The sequence below is a fragment of the Psittacula echo genome (assembly GCF_963264785.1).
Source record: "Psittacula echo genome assembly, chromosome: 1".
In the NCBI taxonomy this organism is placed as follows: Eukaryota; Metazoa; Chordata; class Aves; order Psittaciformes; family Psittacidae; genus Psittacula; species Psittacula echo.
This window is the reverse complement of record NC_137735.1, coordinates 26226841-26245414: the sequence shown is the minus strand read 5'-3', so window position 1 is coordinate 26245414 and position 18574 is coordinate 26226841. Positions and strand designations below refer to the sequence as shown.

General features: G+C 42.3%; 1 protein-coding gene across 1 annotated transcript in view; it reads right to left on the bottom strand.

Moving 5' to 3' along the window:
• LIMCH1 (LIM and calponin homology domains 1) overlaps nt 1-18574 on the bottom strand; it is a gene marked incomplete at both ends in the record, with an annotated part of 176857 nt that overhangs the window by 74345 nt on the left and 83938 nt on the right. The window lies entirely within an intron of this gene.

The following is an 18574-nucleotide window of genomic DNA, read 5'->3' as shown; positions in this document are numbered from 1 at the left end:
AAGGATTTACGATTTTCAGAGTGTAAAAAATAAAAATAGCTAAGAGATATTAAGCAGAACCTGATATGAGCCTCTTTCAAACCAAATATGAGTGATGATGCATAGGTTTGCCCTGAAGGGATTAAATCAGTATGCGTGCATATACATTTAATGTTTGGTTTATACTTACTTAAACTTATGAATGTACACCGCCCAGTTTTATAGAACCAGTGAATCTTATGCAGTTAAATCTCGAAGGCCAGTAGACAACAAGTTTTTAGATATATACACCACTAGAACAGCAACTGCAAGGGTAGATGTGTGGACAAGTAAGGATATAATGTACAGATTGATACTCTCTGAGGCCTCTCATCTCAAACCTCCAGCTGGAGGTAAACTGCCGTGGGAAGAGTTAGAGTGCAGCAGAACCACAGCGTGTGGCAGAGACCTCCATTTCTGTGCAATCTGGGAGGCGGAGGAGCCTGGGCAGTGTTCAGCTCTTGCCCACCCTGCATGATAGAGCAGGATTCGTGAGCAGGGCTCTCCCCACATCTGTTCCTGGGCCTTTGTTTGGGTGGCATGGCCATAGCTTGGTGACAGCAGCCTTGTTTATTCTGTCGGGGCACAGCAATCAGCATGCTAATCACTATGGTCTCTGCATGCCAGCACTCTTGCACACAAAGTTCACTGTCACCAGCACACCACAAAGAAATACAGACTTGGAAATTTGGAGGAGCCCAGATCTCCCTTTTTTTTCCCTGGCTGAAACTTAACAGCTCTGGAGGGGAGCCATGGGGGAAAGGAACAGCAGCTGAGAGAGCAGAGAGCCCATAATCTAGAGAGACAGCATCATTCATGACATGAAAAGTTGTTTGTAAAATTCTCCATCTGGCTTACTGTTTGCATTATAATTTTTCAACTGCATCATGAATAACTCTTGTGTTTAGGCTTTGATGCAGGACAGTTCTGGTCACTTCCAAATGGTGGGTGGAGCAACATGTAAATTCAATAAAAATGCAAAAGCATTAAAAAAAAAAAAGTCCCTAACAATATTTCCTAACAAAAATATACAGGAAATGCAGGACAGAGTAACCTAATAGGTTTGGAAAACAATCAAAGTAGGGGCAACTCCAAGAGTAACTAACTGCATCAATCTTCATGCCAAAAGTTCATATCCAAGTTACGTGAAGCAGTAACAAAAATATGCCTTTTTGGCAGCCATGTAGTTTGGAAATTCAGTTCTTCTGTTGATGGACAAAGGCCCACTGCTCAAAAAAACCCCACTGCCACCACCCTATGCTTGTTTTCATACATGCTTTTATTTTGATGGTCATCATAAAGATAGCATTTGCCAACAGTCAAACCATTCCCCAAACAATTCCTCAGAAAGCTGGTATCTTCTATGGGCACAACTAACCACACATGCCAACAAGATGCAACCAGTGAGCACTGAAAAGGTTTTGCTTTTGGGAACATTCTCACGGTTTTTATTTCCCAGTGGTCCTAAAAATAGCAATTTGTTTGAAAGGATTACAAAGGAAAAAAAAAAAAAGGCAACAAAGAAATTGTTTGCAAGTTACAGATACCCAGGTAAACCTGCCTAGACTGCCTATCCCCAAGCCAAAAATGTACCTCGTACTAAAGTTTTCCTAGTTCACTTCAATACACTTGAGATTTGTACGTATTAGTTCTGTTGAGACTCTAGAGAAAAACCTTCATAAGCCACTAAAAGGAGAAAGGAGTCTTATCATTAAGACCCAGCTCCCAGCACAGCTTTCTTTCAGGATTACTACACTTTGCATAGGCTAAGTCCTGGTTTCTTTGGTTCTCAGAAATTTTTGCTTATATTTTCTATTTTTTGAGAAAAATTATATTTCTGTATCTGTCAGCTGTAACTACATGTTTTTTGTAGTCACCTACAATGGCAAAAAAAGAGAAAAAAGAAAAGGCTTGTAAGCAGCAATGGACATAAAACATCCTTAGTTTAAATAAGTGACTGAAACCATACACCTGATGTGCATGCCCAGCTCCTTACAACTCAGCAGAGTTAAAGAGGTAATGCAAACGGGTCACGCTGCAATGGCAAGGATGGCAGTGTGGCCAGCTGCTGTGCCTCAGCTAACAGGGTGGTATCTTTTACAGTGGTCTCAGAAGACACATGGCCTGAACTCAGTCCCTCTGGCAGCCCCTACAAGGCACTAACGCACACTGCCTCCACACATTCAATTGAAATTATATTGCCTTTCTCTCAGCCGTTACTTGCTGCAGTTGCAGAGTTGGAGTAGACAGGGGGTTGGTCGCTTGGTCAGCACATCATTTCCTATAGCCCCAGGGGACCTGCAACTGTCTCATGCTGTCTTCTCTCAGTTTCAGCCCATTCCACTATTCAATCAAAAACACTGTTCTTCTGGCTTTTGTCCTTCATGCAGCCAGAAGAACAGTGAGCTTACAGGTTATAGTCTAAACTTCTTTTGCAAATATTATCTCTTTTTTAATCTAGAAAATTTTATATTTGTGAATATATAGATATCTATTAATCTATAATCTATAGACATCTATAAAATTTTATCTATGCTGTATCTATACAGTGACATAAACTAAACAGGCTGCTTAAAGAAGACAAACGCTTCAGTGTGGCGACAGTGAACACAAGCACAGGATGCACTGATAGGTTAAGCCCCAGCCCTTTTCTGCCTGCCTAAGCAGAGTCCTGACAGTTACTGCTAGATCAGCACTGTAAGCAATGTCATTTACTTACGAGTATTAGAAATGAAAAAAAATTATTAATGTTTTGCTGTACGGAATTTCAGAGAAAATAATCAACACACAAACCACTACAAACTCTCAGGCAAAGCCAGCCACAAACCAGCAAGAAGGGCCAGAGAGAAGTAGGGATGCACAAACAGGGGTGCAGGACACTGACTCTCTGAGAACTGAGCTGGAAGGATGCATGGGAAGGGAGGGAGAGCAGCTCTTGCTTTGAAAACTACACTTCAATACCATCAACTTTTCATCCTTTCTGGTGCACAATCTGACAGACTCACCTCTACAAAATCGCTTTGCCAGGACACCAGCTGCAGGTAATGCAGAGACAATGGGAGGCAGAGGGGTTACACACCTCTACAAAGGTGGAGGGAGGAAAAAATATGCTGCTCATTTATAATCTTTCTTTCCCCCCTGTTTTTTAAAGAATGATAACCCATGTGTTATAAATATTAAAAAATGTTTACTGCACAGCATTAAATTATTTTCCTCACACATGAAATGGAGCACAAAATCCCAAACTCTGTAAAAAAAACGCCACAGAAATTGGCAGTAGTGAAGGACAGACACCCTGGAAAGCCACCGCAAATTCACACAGTAGCACTGCCAACACACATGATGGTTCAAGCTAGCGGGAATCAAATATTCACAGCAGGCAAATTCTCTCCATAGGATCTGCTGATCAGATGCAACGGCAAACAGCTTGAATTTGGCCCACTTCCATTCCTTTCATCTGCCACAATAGTATACAAAATGTTCTCACTGTATTCATGCTGCAAATCAGACCTGCAGCTTATCACTGCAGAACCATCGTTCGTCAGATGAGCTACTGCACAGCCTGGATGAGATACATAGATAAACTGGCAGAAAACAAAAGCAAGCCAAGCTGTACGTCTGCACAGAACGCTGAACAAAATGCCAAGTGCATGCCACTTCTAAGAGTTGGGGATATTATTAGTTGCCAGTAGCACTGTGCTGTTTTGCAGGACAGCTGCAGACAAACAGGTGGCCTTCTTTATTTCTGGAATGCTGAAATTTTCCCTGCTCCAGAATAAATTGGAAGATTTCTAAAAAATATACCTATATTTCCAAATAGTTTTTCTGAACAATTTCCAATACAGACTCTCAAAAGCCTTTTGTTTATTCTCAGCATTTCTTCCTAATTCCCTAATTTTTCCATTTTAAATAAATAATTAGTGGTGATAATTTATTAATATAAAAGCAATGGATCTTGATTGATTCAGAAGCAGATGGAAAGGAAACACTGAAACATTCCGTTCAAGTCCACCAGGAAAAAGCTTTTATGAGAAAAGCTGGGAACTTTTCACATATATATATATAGACATACACAAATATACACACATATTCTTTATTATTTATCCAATATGCTTTACTATTTTATGTTTTACCGTACATATATGTTTTAGTCTCTATATAATGTTTTATAGTTAATACAGTTTGCTTTACTGTATACACAGTAAAACTACACTTCAGAAGACATTGGTTTTTATGGCAAATTCCAAATCAGTAGATTTGGAAGGAGCTCAGTCATAGTCAGGACTTAGAAACTTAGGAACTTTACCTTCAGAAGGTGCAGGATGACAGCTCACCAGACCTGAAGCGAGCCCCGCCATCACAGTACAGGGAGACAAGGCTGCATGCAGCCCTGGATCCGGGCACACAGCAGCCTTAGCTAATGAAAATTAAATGCTACATGGGGAAAACCAGAGAGTGACCCTGAGACCGAGGAGGGAAAGCAGGACTTACCGGCCCGTCAGTCTGGCCTGATCCTCACCTCCCGAAGAGCAATAACCCCACGGAGCAGCAGGAATGACAGCCGGCTGGCTGGGAGCCCCGCAGCTGCCGATGATGGGGCTGCGAACCCCAAACTCCACGCCCACCACTGCGGAGCAGCCCCGACACCCCCCAGGAGGAAAACAATCACTGTGTGTGGAACTGTCTGAGCCCCGAAGGCAAAAAACAGGTCCACAGAATGAATGCAGAGATGATTCAGTTAAAACGGCAGCAATAACGCTCGCTGTCCTGAGACGAAACTGAACGGCTCCGAAGGCAGGGAGGGCTGTAGGAGTCACTGGGAGAGAGGCCAAGCTTGCCGGCAGCACCACAGGCCAGAAAGCCTGACAAGCAGGACCTTTCACAGCTCAGCAGAGGAGGTGGCAAAGACTCTCTCTGCAAAGAAAGCCAAGCTTTTTCCTACTTTTTTTTTTTTTTTTCCACAAGGAAAAGATGCGTCTCCTCAAACAACAGCCCCATTCCCTTAAGGAAAACGCAAAAAAAAAACCCCTTAAAACCTCTGTGAAGAAAATGAGTCAGTCAGAAGTATACTGCAACTACACCAAACATACCAGAGACCCCTCTAAGCGATCTCCAGGTAATATCTAAGACTGCCAGAAGATGTTCAGTACCAGATCCCCAATATCCAATGCAAAGTGCCAAATTCCTACCAAGGTGCTTAGATCCTGCTGCTTCCAACCAGACTTACTAGGTTGGAAAATTGCAAGTGCCTACAGCAAGAAGATAGTGCACAACTTTGATACCACTACTTCACACTACTTCCGTAGTATAAAACTTATCCTCATTAGATAGTGTGAAGGCAAAACAGATCAAAGGAAAGAATTCATCTTTCCAGAGAGCTGCTGTTAGCATTTTTGGCGTTCAGCAAAATCTTTTCCTATTAGTTCCAATCATTCGTCTCATATAAAACACAAGCACATTCAATCTACGTTAATAAAATGAAAATAAGCAACAACAAAAAAACCACCTCAAAATTACACCATGCAAGTTGATGGGCAGATGAGAGGAGGAGGGGAAGGGACTCTAAAAAAAGAAGCCCAAAATAAATGAAATGTGTCAAGCAAATCAAATTGTCCTCCAGATACCAAAAAGCACAATGTTTAAAATCAAAAGCCTATAATTCTTTGAGCAAATCAGAACTACAGCAGCACTACTCAGGAAATCATCTCAGAATTTTCCTACATCTGTCCTTCACCATCAGATTATGTGCCTTTTAAGATCTTTGCCCTGTAACAAATTTCAACCACATTTATAAGCTTCTTATACAATGCAGTGCATTACTATCATTTGTTTGACGGTTAAATACTAAAATCTCCAAACAAGAATGGCCATGTTGTGCATAGTGAAAAGCAAATGTAAGGAGCTCAGAATATAAAAGGGCATTGAAGGTCCTGGCAAAGGCAGTGAACATGTTATGCTGGGCACAGAATGGATGATGTGTCTTATTTCTGCAATTTTTTAAATTGAGATTAAATTCCCTGTAGCATGGTACCATATAAAAGGAGGAAAGAGACCTTGCAGGAAGGGGGAAGCATAACAGGGAAAGAGAGAAGAAAATAATGGGAGGGGACCATATGAAAGAACATGAGCAAGAGCAGCCTTCAACTCAACACACAAGAGCAAACCACGAGGGTTGGGAGGGGTGCACACAGCATGAGCACAAGGCTGACCCTATGACTTCACTAGTTAAGTAGGTCCTGATATTTCTCCTTGCTGCATAAGGTCATTATCCCTCAAGATACAAATAAAACATTTAAACAAATGGGGGCTCAGTCCACATCCTTGTCTTTGGGGGAGAGAGCAATCAGATTTGCTGAACCCAAGATACACCCTGAGTAAGATGGCTTTGTTTACAGCAATGAAGACAGAACATAGGCAGGCAGGGAAAAAAGCCCAAAGCATTTCCAGGCTATTCACTGGCTTCAATGCTAATGAAATCACAGCCAGATGTCAGACTTCACTCAGTCTTCGAAAGCGGGTGCCTATTGATGCCATACTGTATGGTAACAGCCATGCTGTGGCCAAGGAAGAGGACAACACTTCCTTTCCATCCCTTCCTTACAGCTTTTTAGTCCAGGATGATAGCACTTGGCTTGTGAATGTTTGGGCCTCAGTTTCATGACTTCTTCTGTTACTCACTTTCCACATCTTTGATGAATAAAGCTCAGCAACAGCAGGGTTAAAAACAAACTCACATACAGTGAATTGCAGGCAAACACTCCTCAAAGCTGCTGGGAATTCACCTTGCAAGTCCAGAGTCAGGTGGGTAAAACCAGAAGGAAGACACCACCAAAAAAGCAGAGCATGGTTCCATCTGCTGTGATGGAAAGGACTGTTGTTTGCATCACTGCCTTGTTGGCTGGGCTATGAAGTGGGTCAGTACAAAACTTAACTGCAGAGTGGGTTGGGGCAGGAGCTACAGAAAAGATAAGATTGAAAGAAACATCACAGCAATCATGTTCTCAGTGCAACTGGAGCTCAGCACCTGTAGCATCTACCCCTTCTTACCCAGACTCTTGACAATAGTTCTGCTGTCTATCAGAAGGAGGGAGAAAAAGGTCACGAAGACAAATCTGACCTTTATTTGCACTCACATGATAAGTGCTGAGAGTATCACTAACACAGATATCAAGGAACCCTGAAACCACAGCTAGTGCCACAATGTTTCCCTCAGAACATCCTCTTGGGGAAACTGGGCACTCTCCATTCTCAAAGAATGTGTGGCTGCTGGCCCATAGCTGAGCTCTACAGCAAAATATAAAAAACAGGCAAGAAATTCACACCTAAGGAGAACATGCTGTTTCCTAAGTTTGGTTTATTTGTGTGTGATTATCAGGACATGATAAAGCATTACAGTCTGGCTACAGATTTAGAAGATCTCAAATGCAGCAATCCCAAACAAACTGCTTAAAGTAAACAAAAAATACACACACTTTAGATTTAAAGTTGCAAGTCATAAGAAAGACTACACCAAATACTGTGAAAACAACACCAGCCTACAAGTCAGGGGGGCCCAAGCAACGGGACCACCAAAGAAACTAACCTAAGCCTTAAGTATTGGCAAGTATGGTTTTTCACTGGACATACTGTTAAAGTTTATCATCCTGCATACAAAAAATAACCCCCAAAACCCAAGGAAATTCATACAGGAATAAAGCTGAATTATCTCCTGAGTGATACACCCAAAACCTACAGTACTGGGGTAATCCAAAGGAACGCTACAAATAGCTTAAGCTCCGACACAAATAAGCCCTTTAGGTGTTATGTGCAGCCATCAACTACAACCAAACACTGCTGAATAAACCTCTGCCTTTCCTGACTTCCGCCAAGGTAACTGTATGTTAAGCCATGGCACAACAGATGCTTTTAAAAAGCTATTTACGTGTTCCTGCTAAGATACTGTTCTATGTTGATAAAGAAGATTACCTATGCAAAACAAATATATGTGTTAAAATTTATTCGATGTTTCCTTATTATATTAGCAGGTGTACTAAAAGATACTGCCTTTTTTCACATACCCTGCCTTCCTTTCTCTGCCTGCAGACTGCAGGCCTCATGAGATCCCTTTGATCACATTTGATACCTCAGGGCACTGTTACCCAATGTGTGCTTTCTATATTTTGACTTGACTGTACAGAAAATAGCCTTGTTTTCCAGGAAGAGCAGCGTTGGCTATTCAAGGAACCCCACTCCAGGGAGATGTAACTTGCCACAGGACCTTTGGGATGGAGGGGGTTAGAAAATGAGGACAAATCCTGTGCATCATGAGCCTGACCACCTGAAAAGGTATGTCTGAGGGTAATTAGTTACCTGACCAGCATAATCTATTATAAACCAGTAGAGGTAACTTAAAGCATAAGCAGTACACCTGTGTGCACATTCAGAGATGACTATCTGGAAAATTATTTCTCAATCTGTGATGAAGTAAACATAACTTTACTTTCTTGCTCTTTCATGTGGTATGTTCCCTTTTGCTTGGCACATAAGCAAATCTATCTTCCATTTATAGCCAAAAATAGTAACAGTTGGCCAGTACTTGGACTTCTCTCAGCAAAGACAGCAATTCACTACACAAGGATCAGCATACTACTATGCAGCTGAAGCTGTTGAAGGGCCTTTGCATCCCAATGTCCAAGTACAGCAGCTGTAGGTGGGCCTCAAAAGATGCAAGAAAGCTGCCTGTGGGGGCTGGGGGCCTGGCAGTAGCTGTTAAAATAAGACCAAATCTATGTTCCCCAAGGCAAACAGCAAAATAGTGAAACTGTCAAGGAGGACTCATTCCTGCTCAGTTCGTGACCTCTGCAAAAAAAGCAACAAATTCCATTTCTTCTTTCAAATTAAACATCTACTATTTATTGCCCAGGAATATGTTTTAATAATCTGTGATGTTCAAGGTTTGATAAACATCAGAAATCTCTTTGCTGCTGTTACATGATACCTGACATGCATTTTCCCCCCACTCATAGCTTTGCATTTTCATGCCAGCATTACATAAAACACACTAGACTTCTTTAATGTACATGTTGGGGTCTCCTTGCAAATAGTTCTAAAAGAAGCTGTTCAAGTCCAAAAAACACTAGTTTTTTTAATTGGCTTTTTGTACTGAATGCAGTTCCAGCTCATTCCACTTGGAAAACCTACATTATTGTTTTTACTTCCATTTAAAAAAAATAAATAGAAAGCTTTCACATTTAGATGTCTAGAATGATTTGGAGAGGAAAAGGAAGGGGAAGAAAATCAATAACTTTCAGTTTGCTCCGAGTGCCTTTTACAGACAATCAAAATATCTGTGCAAAAAGGTGCTAAGTAAATCAGTGCCCTATCTCAACGTCAACCATACACAGTGTAACTGCCTAAATTACTAAATAACACAACACTGAATCCATGTATCCGTTGTTTCTTTCTCATATTTGAAAACATACGCTTGGTGTCTATGGCCATAACAGTCAGTCATCTTGAATATCTCCAGTTTGGGGCTTTTTAATGGCAAGTATCTTTCAAGACAAGATGAGCTACCCAACAGTCTGGCAGTGATTTATTTTCCAGCCCTTTTCAACCATCAGTAAAGCATTCCCTTAGGTATAACTGAAGAACTGGCACAACCTCACTTGGAGTATTGTGTGCAGTTCTGGTGTCCTCAACATAAAAAAGACATGGAACTGTTGGAACAAGTCCAGAGGAGGGCCACGAGGATGATCAGGGGACTGGAGCACCTCCTGTATGAAGACAGGCTGAGAAAGTTGGGGCTGTTCAGCCTGGAGAAGAGAAGGCTGCGTGGAGACCTCATAGCAGCCTTCCAGTATCTGAAGGGGGCCTACAAGGATGCTGGGGATGGACTCTTCATCAGGGACTGTAGTGAGAGGACAAGGGGTAACGGGTTAAAACTTAAACAGGGGAAGTTTAGATTGGATATAAGGAAGAAATTCTTTATTGAGAGGGTGATGAGGTACTGGAATGGGTTGCCCAGGGAGGCTGTGAATGCTCCATCCTTGGCGGTGTTCAAGGCCAGGTTGGATGAGGCCTTGGGTGGCATGGTTTAGTGTGAGGTGTCCCTGCCCATGGCAGGGGGGTTGGAACTAGATGATCTTAAGGTCCTTTCCAACCCTAACTATTCTATGATTCTATGAATTATTCAGGAAGCTATGGTAGCTGCAAACCTAGATGGACTATGCAGAATAGCCAACTTAAATTACTAGTGTTCATTAAGCCTGCAGAGGTCACGCAGATATGCCTTTGAAGGGCCATTTGGAAAGCAGGATTCATGGATTACATCTGGATGCCAGAGTCATTTGCAATTGGGAAGTCTAAGCTTTCAGAAGGAATAAAAAGTAGGACAATAATACACTGTATTTAAGAAGCAGAATTTCCTCAAATTAATGAGCATAAAATCAATGGTTAAAACAAGAAGGAAAGAAAGGAGCTCTTCTTTAATACAGTGTATTCCTATTGCAGAGGACAGCAAAGGATCTCTTCTCCTACAGGACAGATAACTCCTGTTGTTCAATTTTCCGTCAACACACTGTCAACAACAACTCAAGGCACATTTCTGCATCGTCCACTCTCCCCTAGGGATGCACAAAGAAACAAGACTAGGGAAATGAATACATGAATCACACCAAGTCTTCAGGAAGAGGAGCTAAGGAGTGGAGATGGCAGAAATAGCTTGTCACATTTGTTGGTGAAGGCAAAAGAAAGGGGAAGCAAATCAGCTACCACTAACTTCATCCCTAAAACTTCAGTTCATACCCTGTCCTCTGTCCTAACCAGACTTGAGATCACCCTTTTTGTGTAGAGAAAAACGGCCAACTGTGCTTACAGTTGAGCTTACCTGGGTATAACCAGTGGCTCCTGCTCAGAACAGTCACACATAAGGCTAGCAGAGATGTTCATGCACCCTCAAACAACAAGTTTCCAACTCCTCACCTACTACTTCTGAAAACCTTTGCAATTTAAAGCTACATTCTACAGATCAGGGTAAGACTTAGCTGATGGAGAGTGTATAAAGGAAAAAGGTAAATTTAAAAGTAAATATTTTTTCATTTCCTCAACAGAGAGATGAGACTCAGGAGTTCATTTGATTGTTCAGAGACAGGTATATCTATACAGCAGAACCAATAGAGTCCAGCAAGATTATCAGGCCAGGCTCCACGGGCTGTGAAAGCAGCTGCACTAGCTCCAGAGCCAACAAGAAGCTGCCAGCAATTTAGCTGATTTAAAGCACTGCAGAGCCCCAGTCCCCAGCCAGCTCACATGTCTCCAAACTACTCCTGCAGGTGTGGATTTCTGGAGGATGCAAATGTTACACATGGCTACCCAAAATCAGCTCAAGGCCAGTGGGACTTAACGGCTTTGACAAGCACCTCTGTGCTGCCTTTCCTAGCAACTGGGGAGTATTTATCAGACAGTATTGCCTTGCTTGAATGGAGAGACCTAGCTGAGGCTCAGCACTGTGACAAAGCTAATCAGCCCTTAAATCTGGAGACCCTACTAAGAGCTACTTTGGGCTTACAAAGTCAACAGTTGTAGCCCTATCTAAATACAGGGGATACAAAGCTATGCAACTGCCTTAGATGTCATGGTAACACTGCCCAAACTGCAGCCCAAGGAGTTCAATCATCCAGGAGGTACCAGACCCTGGGCACACGTGTTCTTTGTACATGTACATTCCAGTCAGCCCAGAGCTGCACAAGGGTTTCAGCATGCCCAGTGATCTGCATATGAGTACAGAGATCCTGGAGTCAGCTGCACAGGGGCTTCAGCATGCCCTGTGCTCTGCATATGAGTACAGAGATCCTGGAGTCAGCAGCACATGAGCAGTGCCTGCTTCCTGGAGCTTTTTGGCTACCTAGAAATCCCTAAATGTGTTATGCTACACTGTTAAACTGATCGCATGCCTTTGGGTCACTTGTCCCTGAACGGGAAAGACACTGGTGTCAAGCAGCAATCCTGCAAAAGCTGTCCTGTGGCTGTGCTGAGCCAGGGTGATAGATGCTGCTGCCAAACCCAAGCGGACTGTTCAGTGAGTTGCCCACACCCACAACACAGAGGTTATCCAGGGTTTTCCATTCTCTGTCATATCCCAAACTCCACCTTCCATTATCCTGAATTGAGCAGTTGACTATTTTATCTCTTATTTACTTCCCATCCACTTCCTAACTTTAGACTGGTTCTTTTATTCTTCCAACTTGTAAAGTTATAAAGGACAAGAATATTTGTACACATATATAAAGAGAATAAATCATGCTGGAAGCTGTGATGGAAAATACTGCCACAGTCTTCGAAGTTCTCAATCTGCAATTTGCTTACATAATAATTTGTACGCAGGCTTAACTGCTGGATTTCTAATATTGCTCATCAAATTTCAGCCAAACAAAATAGAATAAGCAAGGTGAACTATTCATGGGAAGATAAAGTATCTGCAAGAATTTTTTATGCAAGTATGAGAACACTAAGAACTCAGTTCTTCAAAAACGTGTAGAAGTCTGGAATCCAAGAAGTTTCAGTTCTCTACGATCATATTTTAGAAAGCAAATTTTAATCAGGATTGCGTGGCTCAAGAGATTGGGTAACAGTATTTAAAAAAGCAAGTGATTAATCTCTGATCAACCAGAGGGCAAGGACTAAAGAGCATTTAAGGTCTCAAACACCCCCGGGAACTAGCCAACTTAATCTAATACTGTGGGTGCTGACTCCAGGCAGATTTAGGATTTTGTATTTTCTTACACGCAGTCCTCATGCTTATGAGTAGCCTCCAAGTTCATTAGAACTACTCCGTTATCCCCCCCGAAATTCTGCATTACAGTTATGCTTTGAAGAGCCAACAGCAGTTATATCCCAATATATATATATTGCTGATAACACTGTGCCAACAAATACCTTGTTTCTCTGTTTTCTTTCTAACTGCAGCTATGCGTTGTTTCTTAATTCTAAACCTCTGAAGGCAGAGACTTCAGATGCCATATAGTGTCTAGCATAAAAGGGATAAAGGAGAAGCATACCAGTGAGTGGACACTTACTTTGCAGGAAAACAGGTTTTGATCACTGCCAACTGTATCATTCGAAGATCTGTGACACTCAGAAATTGAGGGCAGGCACATCTGAAGATACAGCTCCTAAACTCCCTTCAAAATAATCATAATATTGGATTGGCTTTTGCTGTTTTGGTTGTTTTAGACAGAATGATAGATCAAGGAACAACTGGTGTGACATTGCTGAAGATAAAGTATCACCCATTCTAATACAATTCTGCTAATACCTTACTCAAATTTTTGTTTGACTGCAACATTTCTCTGAGAGGATGTAATTACCTTGCTTCTTTCTTGTCTAAAATTCTAGCCCACTGACATATCAGATTTCACCCAGTCACTCTTCAGCACTGCAAAAATAACACACGGGTGTGCACACTAAGAAGGAAGATCAAACTAGGCTAACTGCTTCTTAAAAAAAAAACAGAACAAAACCGACCCCAGCCTCCTGTAACAAACGTTGCCATGTTTCTTTCTTCCATAAGTCTCTTAATAAACACTGACTTTTGTAACAAATTTTACTTGTTCTTTTGGTGCACATTTATTTACTTACTTACTTCTTTTTGCCTCTACATAGGCTTTTATAAAATCTCTGACAGCACTCCCCAGGGACCATCCATTTGATTTACCAATTTGCAACTAGTTTTGTCAATGACTGACGCTATTTCTGCATTTGCTCATAATTTTTTTTATGAATCACAGAATGGTTTGGGTTGGAAAGGACCTTAAAGCTCATCCAGTTCCAACCCCCTGCCATGGCCAGGGACACCTTCCACTGGAGCAGGCTGCTCAGAGCCCCATCCAACCTGGCCTTGAACACTGCCAGGGATGGGGCAGCCACAACTTCTCTGGGCAATCTGTGCCTGTGCCTCACCATCCTCACAGTAAAGAATTTCTTCCTAATGTCCCATATGAATCAACCTTTTTTCAGTGTAAAGCTATTACCTATTGTCCTTGTAAAAAGTTGTATTATTATTTGTCCTTGTAAAAAGTACAGTTTCCAATACACAGTATCAATCCTATGGGGTTTTTGGTTTGGGGTTTTTTTGAGTGATCTTTCTGTTTGGTCAGTTGTTTTTTAATTTGCTTTTATTTTCTTTAAAAATCAATAGCACAGCAAAACAGTCTATATGTGTCTGATGCATGTGGACTCTCAGGATGTTTCAAGCTATGCTTTTCATGCAGCTGTTATGGTTTAAGAAGCAACTTCTGTCTGACCTCTTTTGGGGTAACAGGAGAAACTTAATGAAAGAAAACATCCGAGTATTGTACAAAAATAAAGGGGTTTTTCTACTTCTGAGTATGTCAAGTAAAAGCTGTACAAATCATTTTTCTAGATCAGAAGTTGAGAGATTTTATTACCTTGTGCTACTGACCTGTGCAGGCAGTTTTCTGGCACAATTTTCATAACTTGTTTACAGTATCACCTCAGTGATATCCAGAACTCCTTGTTATCTCCACAAGGGTCAAATTCCTGACATGTATTAATTACACTAAAAATTGCCCTAGATTACTTGAAACCTCAAATAACTGAACCTATTCATCATCCTCACTTTTAAATAACAGAGGACATACTGTACAGCGGTGCTAATACTTTGCAGCTGATCCCTGTAACTCCAGAAATTAGAATATAAATGTCACTATTTACCTAGCAGGTCTGTCAGCTTTCACCTTAAAATCAGGCTCAAAAATCGGAGAGTGTTTATAGCATGGTTCTACTCAATGTGTAGGACAGGAGCAGACAGGAAGGACAAAAAGGTTAAAACCAAATATCACTGACCAGCGTTCCTGATCCACGCACTACTGGCCAAGGAAATGGAGCTGCTTCACAGTTCAGCCCTCCCTAGCTGCCAGAATGACCTTGGATCATTCCCATAGTTAGCCAAAGACTAGCTGATGCCTGCACAGTAAGTCTGTGTCCCACTGACACTTGAGCTTTACAGTTCTGGCTACTAGCCTCCATCTTCTCATGCCCATCACCCAGCAATCAGGCCTGCAGCTTCTCCCTGAAGGCACTCACCAAGCAGCTTCACAGGAACCCCTACCACTGCATTATTGGGGGTTGAATGCAAAGATCAGGATGCAAAACTCTACTGGAAACTCACATGTTCAGCCAGCGGCAGGCATTAGCTCTAAGATCTCTAATGCTGTTGCTAGGCAGAAGTGGTAAAGTTAGGATTGGTTTTGGAAAAAACAGCAAGCCTCCTTCCAGCCAAAGCAGAAATGGTATTCAAAGGACAACAGCAACAAGGCAGCTTTCAGTAAGAGAAGGTATTAGAAATATCCATGAGTGCCTGGTAACACCCATGGGATTTGTTGGTTACACAGCCAAGCTACACAGCACCCAATGAACCCAATAGTTATAAAAGGCAAGAAGCAGCCCAGGATATCAGTTTAAGGCCTGAGGTTTGTTGCCCCACAACAGGTGCAAGGGTGAGATTCACATCTGGCACTCTGTCCAACGTGCCTCCCAACACACCAATATGACTTCACAACACAATAAGTCACGTAACATCTCTCTAGCTGTTGCAGTAAAAGGAAATCAAATAATACCAACATCATGACTCAAAAGAAAAAGAAAGGGGAAGGGGAGAAAAATGTAATGTTTGCCATCAGCCTTATGTGGAAACACAAGCTTGAATCTAAATTGTTCTGGAGAAGTACTACAATTCAAAGAGAAAACCAAGGTGATGAAGGAGCGTGCAGAATGGACTGAAAAAAGCCCAGTTGAACTCAGTACACACTTGGATGCATGCACGCATTTAGCAAGTTCAATACTCTCCCCTTATTGAAAAGCCTGAAAACAAAACTCCTTTTTCACACATCGCACAATAATAAATCAGTGCACACTATTGCCCCAAACAGAAACCGACATTCACCAACTAAATAACAGTGCTTCCCAAGTGAAGTTGAGGAGGCAAAAGCAAAGACATGGTAATAGTGAAGATTTTAACAGAATGACACCACCGGAAGTAACTGAGTTGTTTAACAAGTAACAAGTTGCCTCTGTACTGCAATATTAATTTTCTAGACCATTATTTATATTGCTTGTCCAGAAATGAATGCGTAATTCTCCTACTAAGCTGTGGAACAGATTTCCACACAGTATCACAAGACTATTCAGCTTTCAAAAGGTTAATAGTTAATGGCTTTGATGTGCTTCAGTCAGATAGTTCAGCCTACCACCGTATTTTTGCACAAGCAATTAACTAAGCTGCTTCCTCTGCAGCATTAATTCTAACAGGTTTACAATGGTATCATTAGACCTCTGGACATTTAAGAGGAAGCACATTACAATTGAAAAGTACCATGCCAAGCAGGAAGCAAGTGGCTTCAATCCAAGAGCACTGAGGAATGCAGAAGGCAAGGAGAATTCAGTGGCAGATAATTCAGCCTCTATGAACTCTTGACCAGAGCACCAGACTGCAGAATTTTACTGGGCTCTTAAACCAGAGAAATAACTGCACACAGATCTTTAAGGCACTAGTTTTCCACTAGTTTGCCTTTTTGCTTGTTTGCTTTAAGCCAGGGAAATAACTGCAATGTGATCTCTGGAGCAAGATACGTTCCATCATCTGCATTCAGCACGTAGGCTGCTGCTAGTGACATGCACATCATCTGACAGAAATCCACTTACACTGCCCGGAAAGGTTTTCAGCATAGAAACAGTACGAACAGTTGCTAGCAGGCGTAAACTGCAACAGACTTCACTGAGTTGACTCAAAGCCAGGAAGGGGATTAGAGACAGCATTCATCTGCCCCCATCTTCAGCACAAGAGCTGGGGTCATAACAGACTGTTGCTAACTCATGCTTGCTCCCTTTTCACAAGAGGAGGTAAAGGAAGCTTAAGCCTACCTGACCCATTTTCAGGTGGCAGATCTGTTGGTCTGACCACACTGTGGAAACTTTTGTTCCTGCTCACATCACAGGGACTGTTCAGATTAATTGGAAGGCACCCTCTCTTTTCACATCTCCAGTGCTACTGTTAGCCAGTTATCAACATTCTCTATAGCATATCACATGCATTTTATGGGCAGCAGCACCTGCCTCTCACATGCTGTGAGAATGCAGGGTAGCATCAAATAACAGCAAATATTCTTACTCTGGTCAACCCCATTTACACTGAATTTAGCTCTCACTCTCTCCAATAAATACTGGCATCTAGCTGTTCCCTGCAGCAGAGGCTACATGTCACTGACAAAGACAGTTGAGGATCAGAGATGGTATTTATAGCACAGACCTACAGACTCCAACCTGTGAGAGGCTATCCGGAATTAGGGAGTGAGAGTACTACTAAGTATAGTTTTAGACACAGACAACCTTTAAGCTGGGGATTTCAGGATGAGACTTTCCCAGGTTCCAGTGCCCTTCAGTTCTGGCCAATAACTTAAGGATTGCATCTAAGTTTAAACTCCCCAGCTGCAGTTTTGAAACTACTTATCAGAAACCGATCGAATAACATCTTCCCCAACTTGGTGAGCCTCTTCCTTTCCCCCTGCCTGCACTCCTGCTCATGCAGCTACATGCTGCAAGATGAAGGAGAAAGGTATTTTTCAGCCTGATCAGTTGTCCACTCTAGTTAATAACTATATGAATGCTAGTGCTGACATAGTAGAATCATGTACCAGCATCCACAACTTCTCTGGGCAACCTGTTCCAGTGACTTACCACTCTCACAGTGCAGAATTTCTTCCTGTTATCCAATCTGAATATACCCTCTTGCAGTTTAAACCTATTACCCCTTGTCCAATTGCTACATGCCCTTGTAAAAAGTCCCTCTCCAAACTTCTTGTAGGCCCCTTTAGGTACCAGAATGTTGCTATTAAGCCTTCCTAGAGCCTTTTCTTATCCAGGCTGAACAACCCCAATTCTCTCGGCCTGTCTTCACAGGAGAAGTTCTCCAGCCTCTGATCATCTTTGTGGCCCTTCTCTGGACTTGCTCTAACAAGACCACATCCTTCTTGTGTTGAGGGCCCCAGAGCTGAATGCAGTACGCCAGGTGGGCTCTCATGAGAGCAGAGTAGAGGGGCTGAATCAACACCCTCAACCTGCTGGCCACAGTCCTTTTGATGCAGCCCAGCATATGGTTGGTTTCTGGGCTGTAACTGCACATGCTGAGTCATGTTGAGCTTCTCATCAACAAATACCCCCAGGTTCCTCTCCCCAGGGCTGCTCCGAATCCAGTCTCTCCTCAGTCTGTATTTACTTTTGGGATTGCTCCGACCCAGGTGCAGGACCTTGCACTTGGCTTGGTTGAACTTCATGAGGTTGGCATCGGCCCACCTCTCAAGCATGTCAAGGTACCTCTGGATGGCATCCCTTCCCTCCAGTGTATCAACTGAACCACATAACTTAGTGTTGTTTGCAAACTTGCTAAGGGTGCACTCAATTCCATTGTCCATGTCATAGACAAAGATGTTGAACAAGATCAGTCCCAACACCGACCCCTGAGGGACACCACTTGTTACTGGTCTCCACTTGGACAACGAGC